Below are 20,129 nucleotides of genomic sequence, written 5' to 3' on the forward strand. Positions count from 1 at the left end.
TCTTCTCAGAAATGTAAGTTTTGAAATAAATTTTTTTGGATGAGCTCTAGTGATCAATTTATATTTTGGAACTGTACCTCATAATTGTAACTTGGAAAAAATATCATTATTTCTGCGAAGAAATCTAGTTTAAATTAAAATGCGTGACAGATAATTCGAAAAACACAATTGAAAGACCATAAACTGAAATTCCAAGGAAAAGGCCCAAACTCAGGTGGTCCGACTTCTTCCTACTGAACTGGGAAAACTGATGAACCGTTGCTGTGAACAGATCCTGAAAGAAAAGATCAGGGTCCATCCCGGGTTGTTATGCCAATGATAATGATAAATTGATATTCCTATAAAAAATAAGTTTAATACTTGATATAAAATTAGCTGTAATAACTTTAAATCATTTGTTTCAATTATAGATGTTTATCATTCCCAGCTGGCGATTTTCTATGATAATGTTAATACTTATTCTACAAATAGTTATTTTAAGCAGACCAAACAACGAAAATCACATCTGCTTTTTTCAATTAAAATGAGCTTAATATTGATGTCATATTGTGTTTTCTTGACTGAAAATAAAATATCCTCTTTGACACAAAAATAGTTTACTAATATATTTTTTTTATTTATTTCCAATGCCCACCTGCGTTAACATTTCTTCAATTCGGACATTTTACAGGGCTGATTTCAGGGGCACCATACGTTGTGGACCAACGTTGCTCCCACAGTAAAGAAGGATAGTACATTAAATGAAAGAAGATCCAAGCAACAAGAACATCCGGGATTCGGACCCAGAACCTTTCCGGTACAAGGCCAGTTCCCTGACCCTTACACAGTCCAGTCACCTAATTTTAGTTTCCAATAAAATTACAAAGCTTGTTTAATAATTCTGAATTATTAGGGGGACCAGAAAGTAATGTCGTTTCGGTCCATTAGTCTTAAAAACCAATTAATTTTTTTTCTCGATCAGGCAGTATTTGCTAACGAGGGTGAAGTTTCGTATTTACCTGAACGCCATTTTAGAACTTATATTCGAGTATTACGCGTTTTTAATTGTTGTACAATTCTTCATCTACGACAGTGTTTCCCAAACTTATGACTTCTGTTTACCCTTTCTAAATTTTTCGTAACGCTGTGTACCACTAATAAAAAAATTAATGCATTTTTTACTACAAAAAAATGACACATAAGTAAAAAATCACCCCTGGCTGTTGACACCACTAATTATTAACTGTTAACTCTGCAAAAAATAGCCAATAGAAAAATACATAATCGTAAGCTTTCATTGCTAGCTCTGTTTTGAAAGAAATTTTTTTCAAATTTTCGTTTGTTCCAAGACATTTCGCATAAGAACGCGTACTCCTTCTAAACTGTTCCCGTATTCCTGGCGGTACGCGTACCACACTTTGGGCATCACTGATCTAGGATATGTGTAATAGCTAGTTATTTTGGATACAGCTCAAATGGCGTGATTAAGAAAAATGAACACAGTTCAAAATGCGTGTTTAAGAAAAATGTCTTGCAATTTTGAACCCAAGCCAGAAGACAAGTATTTGGAGAAATTGTCTTCGTGAAGAGCTTTTGGTGGAACCTCCCACGGTTTGCCTGATGGCAAGGAGACTCTAACACATAATCCATCTGCCACATAGGATATTTTATATCAGCGCTTTGGGCGTTGCAAGACGCGTGGAGAATTGGTATTGACCTGCCAATGCTGGGATTCGAACCCGGCTAACCTCATTAAGGGGCAAGTGCTCTATCACTTGAGCCTCCACGGCTTTCCTTCCTTATTTTATTTTAAAAATATATACTTATCTTGGGAAGTGAGTTTCAAGGATTGAAGAGAGAGACTTTATTTAATATAAAAGGAAATTTCGCAAATCTTCACTTTTCTAAGAAAATTTTTTCCTTCGAGCAACTTACCATTTAATAATTTTACCTGAGGACAGTTAGTATATCATCCCTAAAAAACTCTTTAACTTATTTTTGGTCGTTTACTAAATTTATCTTAAAAATTATTCAAATTTATTTTAGTAAGTTATTATTTTACATTTTTGTACTTAAAGTCAAAAGTTGCACATTTTTTTTAAAAATATTTTCCTATACAAAAGAAGAGATAAAAATAATTTAAAATTAAAATGTATGTGAATACAATTACAGTTCGTTTTATTTATTGTGATACAAGTTTTACATAATCAAAAATTTTAAGGTGGCGATTTAGTTAATAATTGATAACTTGTAATACTTTTTTTGCGGTTTTTAATTCTGTCAACTAAAAAGAGATACTTAACGTTTCTTATGTGATAATTTGCGATTAAAAAACTCGTGCTTTTAAGGTTCTTTTCGTAAAAAGAAAATTTTATGTGATTTGTTAATGTTGGAAAAATATTAATATATATATATGTAGGATTTTCCTTAAAGGCTGCACATATTTTTTGATTTTTTGCCAAAAATGGAGTAAAACGATAAAAAATCTCAAGAAATATGCTTCGGATCAAATATGTAAGTAATTTTAAACGATACATTATTCATCACAATTCATTCAAGTTGGGATTTGAACCTTGGTCACCTTATTGGAAAGCGATCGCTCTATCCGAGCCAACGCGGGCGAGCTGTTAGTCAAATCGCGGAGCATTTTTCTGGAAAATTCAAATCCAATTTATTTTTTTATTTATGAATTTTTTTTTTGTTGAGATTTTAAATTTGCTACCCGGGGATGAGATAGAGGTTGGATTTAGCATCATTAAATAATATAAAACAAAATCTTAACACAAATATTCTGAGAAAAGATTTTAAGCTAATTTAAATTTCTTAAAAACTTATTAAACCAATTGTTTTTAATAAAATGAATAACTTCTTAAAAGATTTAATTTCTTTTCCTAAGAAATCATTTAACCATACCGATTTTCTGAATTCATTTTGAAATAATCATATAACTCAATAAACGGTTGTGAAGGGATTTGAAAGAAAGCATTTTAATTTGAGGTCATTGGCCTTCTGTCTCGGTTGACGCATTTTTTTTATTTAAAACGAACTAACTTATAATATTATGCAAACCAGTTCTGACCTTTGATTGTAAGATTAATTTTCTACTCGATCAACGTTTCTTATAATTATTTTAGTTATCGATGAGCGATTGATGTCTTTTATTCGTTAATATTTTTAATAGTTACTGCCACTTAACTGTATTGTTATATCTGTTATTTAATATTACAATCGTGATCGTACAGATTTAAACTTAGGATACAACATAAGGGAAAGAAGAGATAAGTTAAGATTCATCTAAGCTACTAAGTGAGAAACTAAAATTATTAATCTAAAGAAAGGAAAGATTAATATCACAAATAATTAATTATTAAAAGTCAATTCAGTCTAAAATAATGGCCGGCATCATAACAGTCAATAAGTTTATTAATTGATAAGAAAGTTTTCCGGGTTACAAAGTTTTAACAAATCAATGAAAGGTTTTGCGTGCATGGCCGTTGTTTAAAAATCAACACATATATAATTTAAGTATAATATACACCGAAGAGCCATTACATTATGACCACCCTGCTAATACCATGTAGGACCACCTTTAGCCCTCAAAACTGCTAGCACCCGCAGTGGCATTGATTGCACAAGGTGCTGATAGGTAGTCTGAGGTATTTTGTACCAAGCGCTCACCAACTGGTCCTGCTATTCCCTCACATTGCGAGGAGGTAGCGTGGCAGCACGAATTTGGTTTTCCAAGTAGGACCACAAATGCTCTATTGGATTAAGGTCAGGTGAATTTGGGGTTCAAGACATGACTTGAAAGTCACTGGAATGTTCCTCGACGATTCGACCCTTATGACATGGTGCATTATCCTGTTGGTAAACACCATCCCCGGCAGGAAAAACTGTTGCCATGAATGGGTGAACCTGGTCTGCAACTATGTTCAAGTAGCTTACAGACGTCAGGAATTGTTCTATGCGGATTATGGATCCTAATGTGCCCCATGAAAACATCGTTCCTGGGCGAGTCCATTGTTATAGTTGGAGAGTGGTCATAATGTAATGGCTCTTTGATGTAAATTAAGGCACTATTAAAATCAATTTAAAGGGGGGGGGAAGAAATATTAGATCTTATAAAAATACATATCTCAAGTCGATGATGTTCCTCCCGGGAGGGAAACTCAAAAAGAGCTCTTCTGGTCTAATATACATCAAGCGAAAAGTAATAAAAATGGCTAAACTTGAAAGGAAAATAACTTCTCCTGTTGCCCTAACATTTGCGACTGCTCTAAAAGGTAGTCGCCAAAACGTTTAAAAAAGGTCTCCGCTTATTAGCTGCGAATCGTTGCGTGAATCCATCTCAGGTCCAGGAATATGTATGGTTTGTCTACGGTAAGAATTCCCCTCGCCACAAAGTCTGAGGTCGTCTGCTGCTATGGAAACAAGAATAGTGCATTTCAGGGAAGGTAGCTTCTCTTCACTCAAGGGCTAAAACAATAGACCGAAGAAAAAGATTCACTTTCTCTCGTCGACCCAAGCAAAAACCTGTCCTAAACAGTGACCCCACCCTCCTACTTGAAACAGTTATACCTCGTTACCATAATCACCGCCATGGATCCAGACGAATGGCTGGAGGATATCTTACTTTAGACAAACTGTAGTGGTGGCGCTGCTTTCCAATCTTTCAAAAACGAAACTACCAATCTCAAATTGGTGAGGGGGGGGGGAGAGTTAAAAATTAAAGCACTCTAAAATTGGGGTTTAATTAACATACCTGGAAATGAATATGATTAAATTCACTCATGAATATGATAATTATTAAACCTAATAACCAGGTATGTTATTAATATTACAATCTAATTATTATCAACTGTTGACTGTATTAATTAATACATAACAATAACTTCGGAATTTAAAATGATCGTTACTCTATTATTTGAAAAATGCTTATATTTATTGAATGAAGCGTAGTTAATTTTACAGGTTTGCATTCAACCAACTGTCTGCTCCCCCATTTTGAATTCTGTTGTTAATTTTACAAGTGTATCAAGATATGAAATATGAGCAAATTCTGCCAATTAAAATAATGTAAGAAGCAAAAAAAACTAATATTTTGCCTAATTATTCATTGTTTTTTGAATAAGCATAGAAAATCCTTTTTGGAATTTTAAAATATCCTAGAAAATAAAATATATGATAATAAAAGTAAATAATAATTTTAAATACTTAGTTTTTTGAAGTTCTTATTAGCTTATTCAGAGCAGAAAGCAATTAAATTTTCGTCGCACCTGAAAAGCGTAGAGTTTATCACTTTCGAAAGACGTTGGGGGGGGGTGATTTTGGAAAAGATTAAATATCTCGAAAAATATACTTCGATTCCAAAAAATAGAAACATTCAATATTTTTTTGAAATCTATCCAATGATACCTAAATCGAACTTCTAACCCTAGCCCTTGACGAAGGAGGGGGGGGGACAATTTTAAAATCTTAAATATGAAATCCTATTTTTCATTGCGGATTTGGATTCTCCAGAAAAAGTAACCTGATTCGACTTATACGTTAGCATTTTGCTTAACTGAAGGACTGTTACGGGCAAAAATTAAAATGAGGTACAATTTGTTCAAAGTAGCGGTATCTCGAACTGTTCCAATATTTTTAAAAGAAAAAAAAAATTGAAACTTGACTATTTTTATGTTCTTGATCTGGTGTGTCTCGAGATTCGCTTTTTTAAACAGGTTGTACCCTATACCCTATTTCAATTTTCATGGTTACATGCATAACCTACATAATTGTGAAATGCATTTTAAAATGAAGTGCATGTTGTTTAAAGTAGTGGTATCTCGAAACCCATTAGACTGAAAGATTGAATCAAACTGTTCCAATATTTTTTCCAAAAAAAATTTAAACTTGACTGTTTTTATGTTCTTGATCTGGTGTGTCTCGAGATTCGCTATTTTAAACAGGTTGTACCGTTACATTCTATCTGTGAAGCAAAATGCATAACCTACCCAATTGTAAAATACATTTTAATTTTTGTTGGCTACAGCCCTTCAGTGAAGCAAAATACTAACGTATGGGTAGAATCCGGTTACTTTTTTCCGGAGAATCAGAATCTGCAATAAAAAATAGGGGTTCATAGTTCATGGTTAATATTTCAAAGTTACCTCTCCCCTAGAGGGTTGGGGAAGGTGTAACTTGATATCAGTGGATAACTTTTAAAAACTATTGAAAATATCGATTTTCACTTTTTCGTTTCGAAGCACGAGTTACAAACTATTTTTACACCAATATTTTCTGTAACTCATACGCCCTTTTTGTTTAAAGTGTGACAAAATCAAAACTATGTATATAAAAAAACGCATTTTTTAATTTTTTATTTTATTAAATGATTTTTTACTTTGTGTCCGTTATTTTGTTTACATTGGATAGTGGTCAAATTGTGGATTTGCAGTAAAATACAGTTAAGTTTTGCTTTCAATACAGCAGAAACAATTGTAACTTGTAGTATTGTCAGCGGACACAGATATCCAGTTGAAATTTGAGCACTCTAGCTAGTCGAAAAGTGGAGAAAATTTCGACTGTCAAATAATTCAATATCGAGACAAATTCTCCTTGTAGCGGTCGGTAAATGATTTGAACTTCCATTGACAGCGGGCACGGCATTCCAATTGAGCTTTGATCACTCTAGTTAGCTGGAAAATTTTCGAAACTTCTATTGACAGTAAGATTACGTTCAAATTAGCTTGTAACAGTCAGAAAAACTATTAAACCCTGCATTGTCCTTCAACACAACTGTTTTTATAATTTGAGCCCCGTATTACCCATAATAATTTGAGTATCAATCTGGTCGGAAAGTGGACACCGTTTCACTTATGTGAATTGTGTTCACAGAGATGACGAATATATGTTCTTCGATATTTCAGATAATGTTGCATTTAAGACAAAACTCTGAAAGTTGAATTTATAAAATTATAAATATATCGATTTATGTAATAAATCTTTCTAATAATACGAATTCCGAAAACGTGACATACTGATCTCTACCTGGTCCAAAGATTTGGCATGTTGATCTCTACAATATCCCTTCCCATGTCGAAAGATGTGACATATTGATCTCTTTAATGTCCTTTTCTATGTCTAAAGGCGTGACATATTGATCTCTGCAATGTCTCTTCTCATATCCAAAGATGTGACATGCTGATCTCACCAATGTCCCTTCCCATGTCGAAAGATGTGACTCGTTGATCAATGTCCTTTTCTATGCCTAAAGGCGTGACATATTGATCTCTGCCATGTCCCTTCCCATATCCAAAGACGTGGCATGTTGATCTCAGCAATGTCCCTTCCCAAGTGCAAAGGCGAGACAAATTAAGCTCTACACATAGAAAAAAATTGCAAAAAGTTTTAAAGTAAACATAATGAAGCATAAAGAATACACTTTTCTTTGTAGCTCTTAAAAATGCTTCCTTAAGAAGAGATTCATGAATTGTAAAAATGGATTCCTCTCAATTGTAGGAATTTATTGGCATTTTTGTACTTGTCTACTAAGGTGGCGTGTCACAGGCATTCAATTTGAAATTAAGGATACGTTAAAAGAGTTTATAACGTTGGTTTTTCTTTTAAATCTAGTGTCTCAATCAAAAACGTTTTTATTTTTATTATTTACTTGGATGGTTTACCCCTTGCTCACTAACACTTTCCAACCCCCGGAACAGCTGATACATCAGTTCTATAATGTCTAAGCAACATGAACTCAATCTGATAGACCTACGTTTTAGAGATGATCGGCTGATTAGAAATCAAACGGATCGCTTAAAAGAGGTGATGTATACCAATACCTCCTAGATGGAAGAAAGCNTAACCCGTTGTGGGGCTTGATTCCTTTCTAGGAGGTATTGTGTATACCCACAAACTTATGGTTTGTGTATAGCTGATAGAGAAGCTCTGTGCTACCTTTAGAAGATAGGAGCATCTCAAATGGAGATAAATGAAGTAATAGACTCCTTCTTTTCCTGGACAAATAACACTCGGAATTATTTATTTTTTCTGCATTTAAACTTTATTTGCCTAGTTCGGAGTGGAGATTTCAATCTGAACTTAGTTTTACCCTTAAAGCTACGGATTTGTTTTAAAATTACATTTTTAGTTTATTTTTTGACGAAGTGTACACAAGTTTAAAAACGTTACGTGTAACAGGAGGTTACTTAAAAGTTGCCACAAGCTCCTAGTAAGCCGCAAGTAAAGGCGCAGCTTCAGGATTAAAAATCGCATAGCATGCAATCTATGCATAAAATCTAATCCATTTAATTGCATAGTATGGAATCCAGGCTCGAAAATGCCGTCGTTCGCGGCAAGGGGCGTTTCCCCAATCCACACGAAGAAACAGCTCATGATGGGTAGACATCCCTAGCTGCTCCAGGCAAGGGTTCTTATGCAGTTTAAATCTTGATGATGTTCCATTACTCTCCTAGAAGATTGTCGCATATTTATGCGACGTCCTGTTATAAAGTTTTTAAACTTGTACATTTCGACAAAAAATAGACTAAATATGGGATTTAAAAAATCTGCAGCTTAATGGGAGATACCGATTGCAGATTTGAAATCAGGGGTAAGAAAGCATCTAAGCTTTGTTAAAAAATCTCATGCAACAGAAGAAAAAAAATTTGTCCCCATGCGTAATCCTTTAGCGAATACGTGGTACTTAAAAATATTACACATGTGTATGGAAGTGTCTGATTTAGCAAAGGCGAATAAATAGTCTGGACCAGTAATGACCTGTACCTTATCATGAATGGGGCATTAACGCATTAGTAGATCCTATGAGTAACATCCTCAGACCAATTGTAGTCCCTTACGCTATAGAATTGTGGTTTTTAGTTATCATTTAAGCAAAAGATTACATTTTTAAACAAAAGTTTTTTTTTAATGCAGCAGCTAATTTTGTGATCAAAATTCAGCCTGCCCAGAAGGTTTCAAATGAAACCACTTCAACTATACATTCATGGTATTATTCATTCTTATAAAAGATAACACCACGCATCAGCTAGCAGACAGTTTCCTTTTCGATGAATGAAACGTTTGATTGGAGTGGCCAGCATGTACCCAGGATATAAACCCAATCAAACATGTATGGAAAATTCTAGAGAGGAGGATTAGGATTGCCAGTTGTTTATCACTCCAGAAACAATTCATCAGTTAGAACGCTACTCACTGCTGTAGTAGGAGGGAGTACTCCAGTACCACTTTGATTGCCTCGTTGATCCCAGGCCTCGTAAGTCCACGATTGGGAGAAAACATATCTATTATTTGAAACTCATTTTGGTCTAAGAAATCATATTTTTTGTTTGTTTACAAAATAATAACGAATTGTGCATCTTTTGCTCATTGACGTCCCACAGTAGATCATCGAAGTTAAGCATCGCTGAATGGGGTCAGTGAGTGAGTGGGGGACCACTTTGATCAGCCTGCGAAGGCACCGAGGGAGCACTGTATCCGTTTTCGTTAAACTGTTCTACTGTGAAGTGTTCGAAATTACCCCAAGTCATTGGGTTACCAAGGTGGGGGAGCTATCCCCTTTGCATGGGATCAAAATTGTGATAGCATATCAGCGGATCATCATTAAGAATATCACAGACAGTTGTTAATAGCCCATTGTGCGAGTTGTGGTGGCTCAGGGGATAGAGCACTCGCTTCCCAATGAAGTGATGTGACCCAGGCTCGAATCCTAACGAAGGCTGGTGAGTATGAATTCTGCACCCGACTCTTACTCACCACAGTGCTGACGTAAAATATCCGCAGTAGTAGACAGATTATGGGTTAGAGTCTTGTTGTGGGGATAACCGTGGGAAGTTTCGTGGTTTTTCTCTCCATGTAACGCAAATGCGGATTAGTTTCCTCAAAAATGCCCTCCACGAAAGCTAGTTAGTTATAAAAGCTAATTAAGCCCTAGTCTTCTGGATTGGGTTCAAAACTACAAGACTTTGGAGTTGAACATTGATGGTTGTAAACTCAGAACTGTATCAGAGCCAGTTTTAAAATAAAATAAAGTAGCCTATTGAGGGGCTCAATTATGACGTAAATAAAGTACTACTACAACTTTTGTATACCAATAAATATCAACAAAAATTTAACTAAATTCGTTTATTATTTTATTTTCTAATATTTTACAGCAACTTTACATTATATATCAGACACCAAATCATTTTCTCATTCGCAGTATATATCCGAAATCATAATATGCCTAATTGTTTTCAGCATTGTTCTTGTCAGAAAAGAGAAAGGGCGAGATAGAATGATTCTCAGAAATTGTATTTATTTTTCTTTTGGTTTATTAGAAGGTAATTCTATAAATTGGTTTATATTAAAGTAATATTATAATGTTATGGTTATTTATGAAAAAATAATTGAACAAAGAAAGAAATTAACGAAGAAAGAAATTAAATTAAACGAAAGGAAATAGATTATTAAAAATTTCATTTATCGTTCGGAAAATATGTGTGTAGCAAAGGAATTAAAATTTGTGCACTTTTAATAATTATAGTATTAAAGCTCTTCAAGATAAAAAAAAAAAATTTCTATCATAAATATAATTCTGAAAGCAAAAGATAATTGAAGTCACAGATAGTTCTTATTAATTCAATTCAAATGTACATAAATGAAGTCAAATTATTCTTACATTAAATTAAAGTGTAAATAGTTGAAATCAAATAGTTTTCATTCATTCAATTAGTGTAAATGAAAGCTAAAACCAAAATGTTCCTGTTAATTCAATTCAAACTGAAAGAAACCAAATTTTCTCTTTTAATTCAATTTAAACTAAATAAAGCCAAATTGTTCTTACAAATTCTATTCAAATGTAAATATTTGAAGCTAGATTGTGCTTATCAATTCAAACATAATTGAAGCCCAATTGTTCTTATCAATTCAATTCAAATACTAGTAAATAATACCAAATTGCTTTTATGAAATTAATTAAATTTTAATTGCTCTTTTAAATTTAATTCGAATATAAATGAAGCCAAATGGTTTTTATTAAAACAATTTTAATGTAATTCAACCCAAATGCTCTTATCAATTCAAATATAATTAAAGTCATTTTTTTAAATTAATTTAAATGTAATTAAAGTCAAATTGTTCTTCCACTTCAATTCAAGCTTAAGAAAATAAAACCAATTTTTTTTTGCATCAATTCAATTTGTAAATTAATTAAACTGTTCTTATCAACTCAATTCAAATGTTAGTAAATAAAGCCAAATTGTTTTTATTAAATCAATTCAATTTAAACAGTTCTTATTAATTTAATTCAAATATAAATGAAGACAAATGGTATTTATTAAAACAATTTAAACGTAATTCAACTCAAAGTGTTCTTATTAATCCAAATATAATTGAAGCCAATTTTTTTTTATCTATTCAATTGTAATTAAAGCCAAATGGTTCTTATCACTTCAATTCAAATAAATAAAATTGAATTGTTTTTATTATATCAATTCAATTTGTAAATTAATTAAATTGTTCTTATAAATTCAATTCGAATACAGAGGAAGCCAAATGATTTTTATTAATACAATTTAAACGTAAATAAAGCCAACTTGTTCTTATTAATTCAATTCAAATGCAACCTCAAATTGAAGGATATAAATAACAAGACAATCCCCCACCAGACGTTTTCTCAACTTTCGCCGTCGAACGAGAAAAGAAAGAATGGTACATATTAAAAACAAGAAAGACTACAAATGAGAGAAAGATAGATGCAGCCAGGTGAAGAAGAAAATAAAACGAATGAAAGAGAATGGAGTACCTGTCATAGCTGCGCTCTCGTCCGCTAGGTGCCACGTTTAATTCCAAAAGTTTTTCCCCTCTTCAACCAATCACGACCTGACTTTTCTGGTGGGGAATTTGCAGGGAAAAAACAGAGTGGGAATATTTCTCTGTAAAACAGGTTTTTGTAAAGAAGTTCGGAGTTTAGTCGAATTAATTGAGCGCTTCCGATCTTATTATTATGATGTCCTGAAAAGTTCGTTGTCTCCTGCATGTACCGATATACCCTAGATCAAATTTCTGAAAAGAGTTATATTTAATTTCTGCTTTTTTTTTATTCTCTTTTTCTTTTTTTTCTTTCAAAAATGAAGTTATTTACTTAAATTTGTGATATTTTGTGCTCTTGTCCAATAATCCAGTATTTTATTTATTTATTTATTTTAAATTATTTTAAATAGTGTTTTTTTATTAAAATTATAGGGTCTTTTTTCTCAATAATTTAACTACCCTGAAACACTGATTCTTATTAAGCTCTAAATGTAAAATCTTCCAAACGCAGTTCACTACCAAACGATAATTTTTCATATTTGCAGTTATTTAGATTTAAGAGAAACAGTGTTTTATTATTGAAATTACTTTAATTTATAAAATCAATTATTGATAAATATTTGAATAAATATTTCCAATTACTTCTATGGATTTTATATTTTAGTACAAATGTAATTCCGATATATATCGTACAAGAAGTAAATAAACAATAAAATGGTTTCAATCATTAATGCGCGATCATGCACAAAACTGGAAGGTAAATACTGCCGTAATACAACTTTTATTATTAATCATTGACTTTCCCGATGATTTCACATTAAGCAGCAGACGTTGTTGGAAGTTCAACTTAGCAAAAACAAGATTAACAATACTCAGTATCATTCTGCACCGAAAATGATGCTATTGCTTGCGAACAATTTAAGAGTGCCAAAATTTACCACAATCGGGTAATTTTCTCCATTAATTTTTGAATATAACTTAAATTTTTTATTTATTTCTACTATCGTTGATTTTATAATACTTATAGAAATACTTTTCAAAAGAGTAACTATTAACAAAATAAATGCGTTGTTTTCAGAAAGTTTTTAAATATTTTATATAATGACCTCTTAGCATTGATTTTGCCCCTGTTTACCTGACATAATTGATCAAAGAACTGCTTTTTAGACCCACTGGAAAAAGAAAGCGGGGTAGGCCGCGGTTGAGATGGACTGACTCAGTGAAGTCTGATTTTCACGCGAGTAATGAAAAGAAATGGAGATCAAAGATAAATCGGAAGTCGTCATGGAGAAATCTTCAGAGGAAGGCACTGACTCACATTGGGCTGTCTGGCCAACTATGATGATGAATTGATCAAAGATAATTATTAATGAACGTGCAATAAACTCTCAGTGAATTGCAGTTTTGATCCAACAGAGTTGCAAGCTAGCAAGCACCCCACTCATGTTATCTTTTAAGTATTGGAGAAAATGAAATCGTCTACCGTTTAATTCATATCAATGCCTAACGTGAAACCAATTAGAAATTTTTTTTTAAAACGTTCTTCTCAAACGGAGTAGTGATTTTTCAGATTGGGGGCTTAAATTCCCTGCTACACCAGCTGTTAAAATTTAGAAATTCTAGAACAGTCGATTCTGTAGTAATAAGAAAGGCTATGCACACAGATAAACACACAAACTTTTTCTTTTATTATAATAGATTAAGAGCTCGAAAATCGTGACCAGCGATGAAGCTGTAAACACGTTTATGATAGTGCGCATCACAGTTTTGTAGCTATTTTTAGTCATTAATGCTATGTGTTTAAGTCATTAATATAATTGACGCGTACCCTTTTTTTTAAAAGTAATTTTGCAATTAATTTTTATTAAATATTGTTTACAGTTTCTTCTCTTTCTTTTTAAAAAAAAAAATTTTGTATCATTTTTTTATTTTCTATTATTAAGCTAGATAATTTATTTATTCGAATTTCGGATACTTTATTTTAATGAAAAACGCATGTACGTATATACAATGAAAAAAAGATTTTGGTGTATAGTTTTTCCCAATTTGTTACAATTGTTGGTGTTGATGTGAATAAAATGCATTTCTAAGTGGAGAACTGCTGTTATCAAACAAAAAATTAACAAAATAACAGTTGTTTGAAAGAATAAAGGCGAATATATTAGTAAAAATATGCTTGCTCTTTAATGTTTTTGGAAATGTTTTCAGCGAAATGATTTTACGATGAAGTTATAAAATTAATTCGAATGAGCAAAAAAATATGCTTTCTAAGTAAACAAACAAACAAACAAAAAATGAATAAATAAACAAATAAATAAAACTATACAGTGAAAAAGCAAATTTAAAGAATGTGACTACATGCACGATAAACAATTTTAGTGTACCTCAACTCCAAAAATGTCGGCATCTAGACTTTTTTCTGTGTTTGCACTATCAATAAAAAAAAAAGAAGGAAGTTTAGGTTGGGATAGCCTGGGCGGTAGGGTGCTGGGCCCATGTCCGAGAGTTCGTGGGTTCGAACCCAGCCGACCGAGGACTCCCCGTGTAGTTAAGTGACTGATGCACGTTAAATCTGTGAGTCGCAAAAGTCCTCCATGTTCCCATAGCAAATCAATACCTCTGGGGGTACTGGATTCAGGTCAAAATTACGATCTGTGGATGAATGAATGGATGTATGAATGGGTCCGCCCTATAAACGGGTGCGACGTATTGTGTGGCAGAAGTCGAATTCTTGGCCATAGATGGCGCCACTGAAGAAAAAGAAACGCCCACCATGCCTTAAATTTGCTCGGTTTCACCAAGCAGGCTTACCCGTGTGGCAAGTGTCATTAGACACAACAACAATAAAAATAAAATACATGCTTGTGACAAGTAGATGTTTTTTTTTTCTTTTTTAAATCAAAAAATTTGGATTTTGAAATTTGTTCATCTTAAATTTCCAAATTCCAATTAATTTTTTTAACGATGGCTTATATTGAGATAGGACAGTGACGATAGTAAAAAAAAAAAAAAAAAAACGGACACTCAAAACTCCCCTTTCAATGCATCCTGCGTAAATATGCTTATGTATGCTTATAAATCTAGTGTAAAGCTGAAAAAAAAAACAACTATTTCTTCCTTACTTACTTTTATTTTTTTTTAAAAATCAAAATGTTCGAAAATATTTTCCTTTCATGACCATATTTTAAATAGAAGGAAGAAATGTAAACCATTGTGACTGCAGTGATTGCAATTCCAAATTTTTTATAAAAAATAATAGTTATGGGCCCCCAATATATTCATTAAAAAATAAATAGAAAAGTTACCATTGCCTTTTATAACAGTTATAATTTATTTGATCCCGACTTGATTAAATAGTGTTTCAAGATAAAGTCATCAAAGTTATTAGATTGTATATTAAAATTACATTGAAATTTAGGATTTCCTCATAACAATTTTTTGTTGTTTTTCTATTTAATTATATTGAAAGGAGAATCACGCAAACCTCTCACGGTTGACCAGACGGCTCAGAGATTTTAACCCTTGATCGAACTCTGGAAATATTTTTTGTTGTCAAATTCGGGTTGCCTCAATGGGAGGTGAGTGATTCAGTTAGAAGTGAGTCATCTTCGGAAAATTTTACCTTTAATTCGAAAAGAGTGCCCGATGCTGTATTTCATAACCATCAATTGTTAAAATTCTAAATGTAATATTTTTTGCTTATTTTGACCAAAATTGATACAAAATAATGAAAAAAGTATGAAAAATATGTATAGCGAAAATTTTTCGTCAAAGGGCTAAATTTGCAAGTTTAGAATCAAATTAAATATCGAAAAATATTCCTTTTCAAAATGTATGTATAATGCGGCAAAATTTGGTGCTCATTCTTTATCATGAAACAATTTCAAGTTTTCTGCATTCAAGCTAGAAAACATGATTCTTCTCTAGTTCAGAAACTTTGTGCTCTGGTTCTTAAATTTTCAATAAAATCGATAAATACTATACTTAGTTGAGAAACTATCAGTAGTGCATCACTCGTGCAAAGTGAAGCCCTGTCATCACTTAATATTTTGAGATTCCATCCTTTATGCTAATTACTTAGGGCACAATTAGGTATTTTTTTTTTTTTTTTATCAATGACTACTTTTTGAAACATGTGGCCTGTTTTTCTTTCTTTTTTTTCTTTTCAAGAAATGAAATTTTTGAAACATTAAAAAACTACTTAAAGCGTTTCCCAAGATGATATTCATTTCTAAAATGATGAAAAATTTTATGAACTTTTTATGAAGCGTGAAATAAAGTAATTTTCAAAATATTACATAATAGTTTCATATTTATTTAAAAGAAAATAATAAAATGCTCATAGGGTGCATTTCTAACGAAAAAAGTGACAGGCTGGCAAACACTTTTTAAATATCATGTTATAAACTTAATCGATCTTTGGCCGGTGGTCATCGTTAATTTCGCCCCATAGTTAATTTAAATTCAAAATTGCAAGGACGATGGTATCTTTAAATTTGTTTTGTCACCATTTATTTTTAAAAAGAATTGGTAAGTTATGCTATCGCTTATCACATTTTTAGAAAATTAAAAGAAAGCGAAATAAAGATACCCATGGACCCATGGATTTATTTGAGGAAATCATCTTGTTTATTAATCACCTGTTTCTCGAATTTATTTATTTATTTTTTGGTTTATAAATTTTATTTTTCAACAATCTCACTTAATAGTCATTATATGGTTTTCTTTCATTTTATTACCGAGCAATTGATTTAAACTGAACGAGATAATCCAATTAGACATTAAAATATCAGCGGGCCACTCGTTGCCCCCGGGAGACGTTATGAGGGCTCCTAACTTAAACTAACCCATTAGCTTGCAAGCATAACGTATAAAAAATGTCCTTAGTTCATTCTATAGGTAAAAATTCTTGCGAAAAGGGAAAAATGCATATTTCATTTGCATTTCTTGGTTTTCGGGAACTTCGTATGGCAGTTTTTCTATCAATTTAAAGTGAAATATATTTTTTTTAAATCAATCAATAAATCTTAATTAAATCGTGCGTTTATTTTAAAAATGATGAGCGATTCTGATAAAATTGGTAATTATAAAACACTGTATAAAACATTTCCACTCTCAATGCTTTATTTCAGAAGGATTAGTACTGAAGCTGCAAGCTTAGTACTGAAACTGCAATCTGTAATGTTTGTTTCAAATAAAAGAACTGAGTGTCTCATATATACATTTAAAACAAGATGTTTTTGCTTTTAAAATAGATTTAAAATAAAATTAATTATTTACTTCAACAATTATTGAAAAAACAAATAAACTTTAGAATCATGGAAAAATGTACACCTGTTAAATAACGTAAGTCAATGTGCGAAATTTTAAATTCTCTAACAAATCTGTTGAATAATTTGGAAACAAATTATTTTTGAGAAATGCAGTGAGCGTATTCAGCTGCGGCAGATAGGTGTTGTAGAGAACATTTTAGAAACACATGTGAAAAACGACACTCTTTTTCGCATTTTACTTTTAAATTTAACTAACTTGAATTTAAAAATTCAGTTGCACTGAAAAAGTGTTTCACAAACAATAAATGAGGTCAGATAGTTAGATTTATTTGAATGAATAAATCAATCAAAATATTTTTCTTTAATTAATAAATTTAGCAGAAATTAAATGGAATACAATCAATAAATTGTTTTTTCCATTAAACAATTTTTATAAAGTAGGCAGCGCTTTTCGTAAATTGTAAATGTTAACTGATGAAAGGAGAGGCTTTGTTTTTTAATTTTTAAAATAAAAACTGCTTAAATATCAATTAAAAATATATTTTAAAGCCTATCTATTCTTACACGACATCTAAGGAAATCGACTGTCAACTGACTCACTACGGTTAATTTCAATAAAGTTCAATTATTTTACACTATTTATGTATAATGAGGAAGCCATACCAAGAGAGAAACTTTTCCTCGCAACATAGAATAAGCCGTGAAGTTTCAAATCCTGAAAAAAAAAATATTCAAAATGTCAAAATAAAAACAAATTATGAGAGGATAACTTAGGATTACGCTACGTTGGTTCTCCAGTAATTTGTTTACATTTTGATTTTATTTATTTTGATTACATTATTTTTTTTAGCAATGAAAATTTTACGGCTTACTCAAGGTATGCCTGAAACTGCCAAGGTATGCCAAGGCCCGAACTCACTTTTTCTATACTTTTAAATTACTTATGGAGGAGAAAGGGAATATGCGACGAAAATTTTATGCCGTAGTACAGTGTTTCCCAAACTTATGACTTTTGTGTACCCTTTTCAAATTTTTCGCAACGCTGTGAACCACTAATAAAAATTTATGTATTTTTTACAATAAGAAAATTACAAAAAAGTTAAAAGTCACAACTGGCTGTTGACACCACTAATTATTAACTGTTAACTCTGCAAAAAATAGTCAATAGAAAAATACGTAATCGTAAATTTTCATGGCTAGCTTTGTTTCAAAAAAAATAATTTGTTTGTTGCAAGATATTTCGTATAAGAACGCGTACCCCCGCTAAACTGTTCCCGTACCCCTGGGGGTACGCGTACTACACTTTGGGAAACACTGCCGTAGTATAACGTCCTCTTAAAAACATTTCATCGCCATAAAATTCGTCTTTTAAAATGTAACATTATGAAATTTATTGATTTTTTTTAAAATAAACTCGCTTAGTATTTGTTTATGCAATTGGTAAAGTTAAAAGAAAAATTATTATCATTATTTTTTTTTCGTTTATGTTTTGTTGCTTTGTTTTATTTGTTTAATTATTGCTTTCCGTTGCTTAAATATTACCTTAAAATTATACTATAATTAGAGTAACATTTAAAAACGTGGGAGTTTAATATAAGGGAAAATGAAATAAAACTATAAATTATTTTTTTAGAAAACAGTTAATAAAAACATGCATTAGCATGGTTTAAAATTATTTAACTAAAATTACTTGCTATAAATTTAAATGTGTCTTATTTACCTAAATATACTATTTCTAAATATAAAAGTATGGTGTTTGTATTAACCCACATTTAGGTCAAGCATATAAATTTTATTAAATGTGGTATTATTTTGATTGAAATATGCTTAAATTACAAGGAAAAAGTTTCGTGCATGAAAAATGATATTTTATTTAAGAAATAAAATGGTGCGTTAAATGGTGAATTTTTGGACCATTGGCCAAATCAATGGACAAATCATTTAGTTCGAAACAATTTTCTTAAGACATTTTTTAAAAATTTTAACTTTAATATTAATACATCATAAAAACATATGATTAATCTCAAATGGCATAATTATACGTTATCAAAAAATTGAATTTGTCAATAACCCTTTCAAGTTAAGAAGCTAAAGTAGTTTAAAAATTTCTCAACAGAAAAGAAAAAATTATTAATTTACTATTACCCCAATTGAATTACTAATATTTTATCGATGTAATCAGAACTCTTGACTATAGCAGAAAAATAAAATTAGTGAAAAGTAACAGTGTTAATCAAAATATGTTTATTGAAATAGTGCGTTTACGCACCTTTGGTCGAAAATGGGTTAAACAAGAAATATTAAAAAATTAGCTTTTTTTTAAATTTTAAATTCAATGTAATTGAAAATGATATATTGGCCGTTTACATTACATGTCGACCCACCAAAACAAAAACAATACTGAGATGCACTACATTGACACAATTTAAATCCGAGGACAGATGGCAGTAATCACCTAGCCTCCGCACCACACTTCCCAGACATCAACAGCGGATTTTCTTCGTATAAATACGAGGGTTGTCCATAAAATAAGGTTCCCAACGAATTTTCACAATTAAAAACATGTTTATTGGCATTGAATAATACATGTTTGGAAAGCTTAGACTTCCCTCTTTTTTTTCGGCATAATCGCTGTTTAGATCAATGCATTTTTACATGCGGTGTACCATCTTCTTTATGCCTGAGTCGTAGAACTCTGCCACCGCTCCGCGAAGATAGCTTACAACAGACAGAATTTGCTTAAACTTCTTCGGGTTTGGCGAGCATGGATGCTTCCACTAACGGGATTGTTCTTTTGTTTCCGGTGTCATGTAGTGGACCCAGGTCTCGTCCCCAGTGACAACAGAGTCCAAAAATTCCTTGCCATCGGTTTCGTAGGCATGAAGAAATTCGCAGGCGGCTTCCACACGTTGCCGTTTGTTGTCATAGTCATCCGTCCGCATTTTCGGGACCCACCTTGCCCAAACCTTGGCATATCCTAAGCGGTCTCTCAGAATGTTGTGAATGCAGGACTTACTGACAACAGGGATCATCTCGCTGAGGTCCCGAACCTTCACCCTTCGATCTTTCAGCATTGCTTCT

Source organism: Parasteatoda tepidariorum, chromosome 5 (genome assembly GCF_043381705.1).
Source record: "Parasteatoda tepidariorum isolate YZ-2023 chromosome 5, CAS_Ptep_4.0, whole genome shotgun sequence".
NCBI lineage: Eukaryota > Metazoa > Arthropoda > Arachnida > Araneae > Theridiidae > Parasteatoda > Parasteatoda tepidariorum.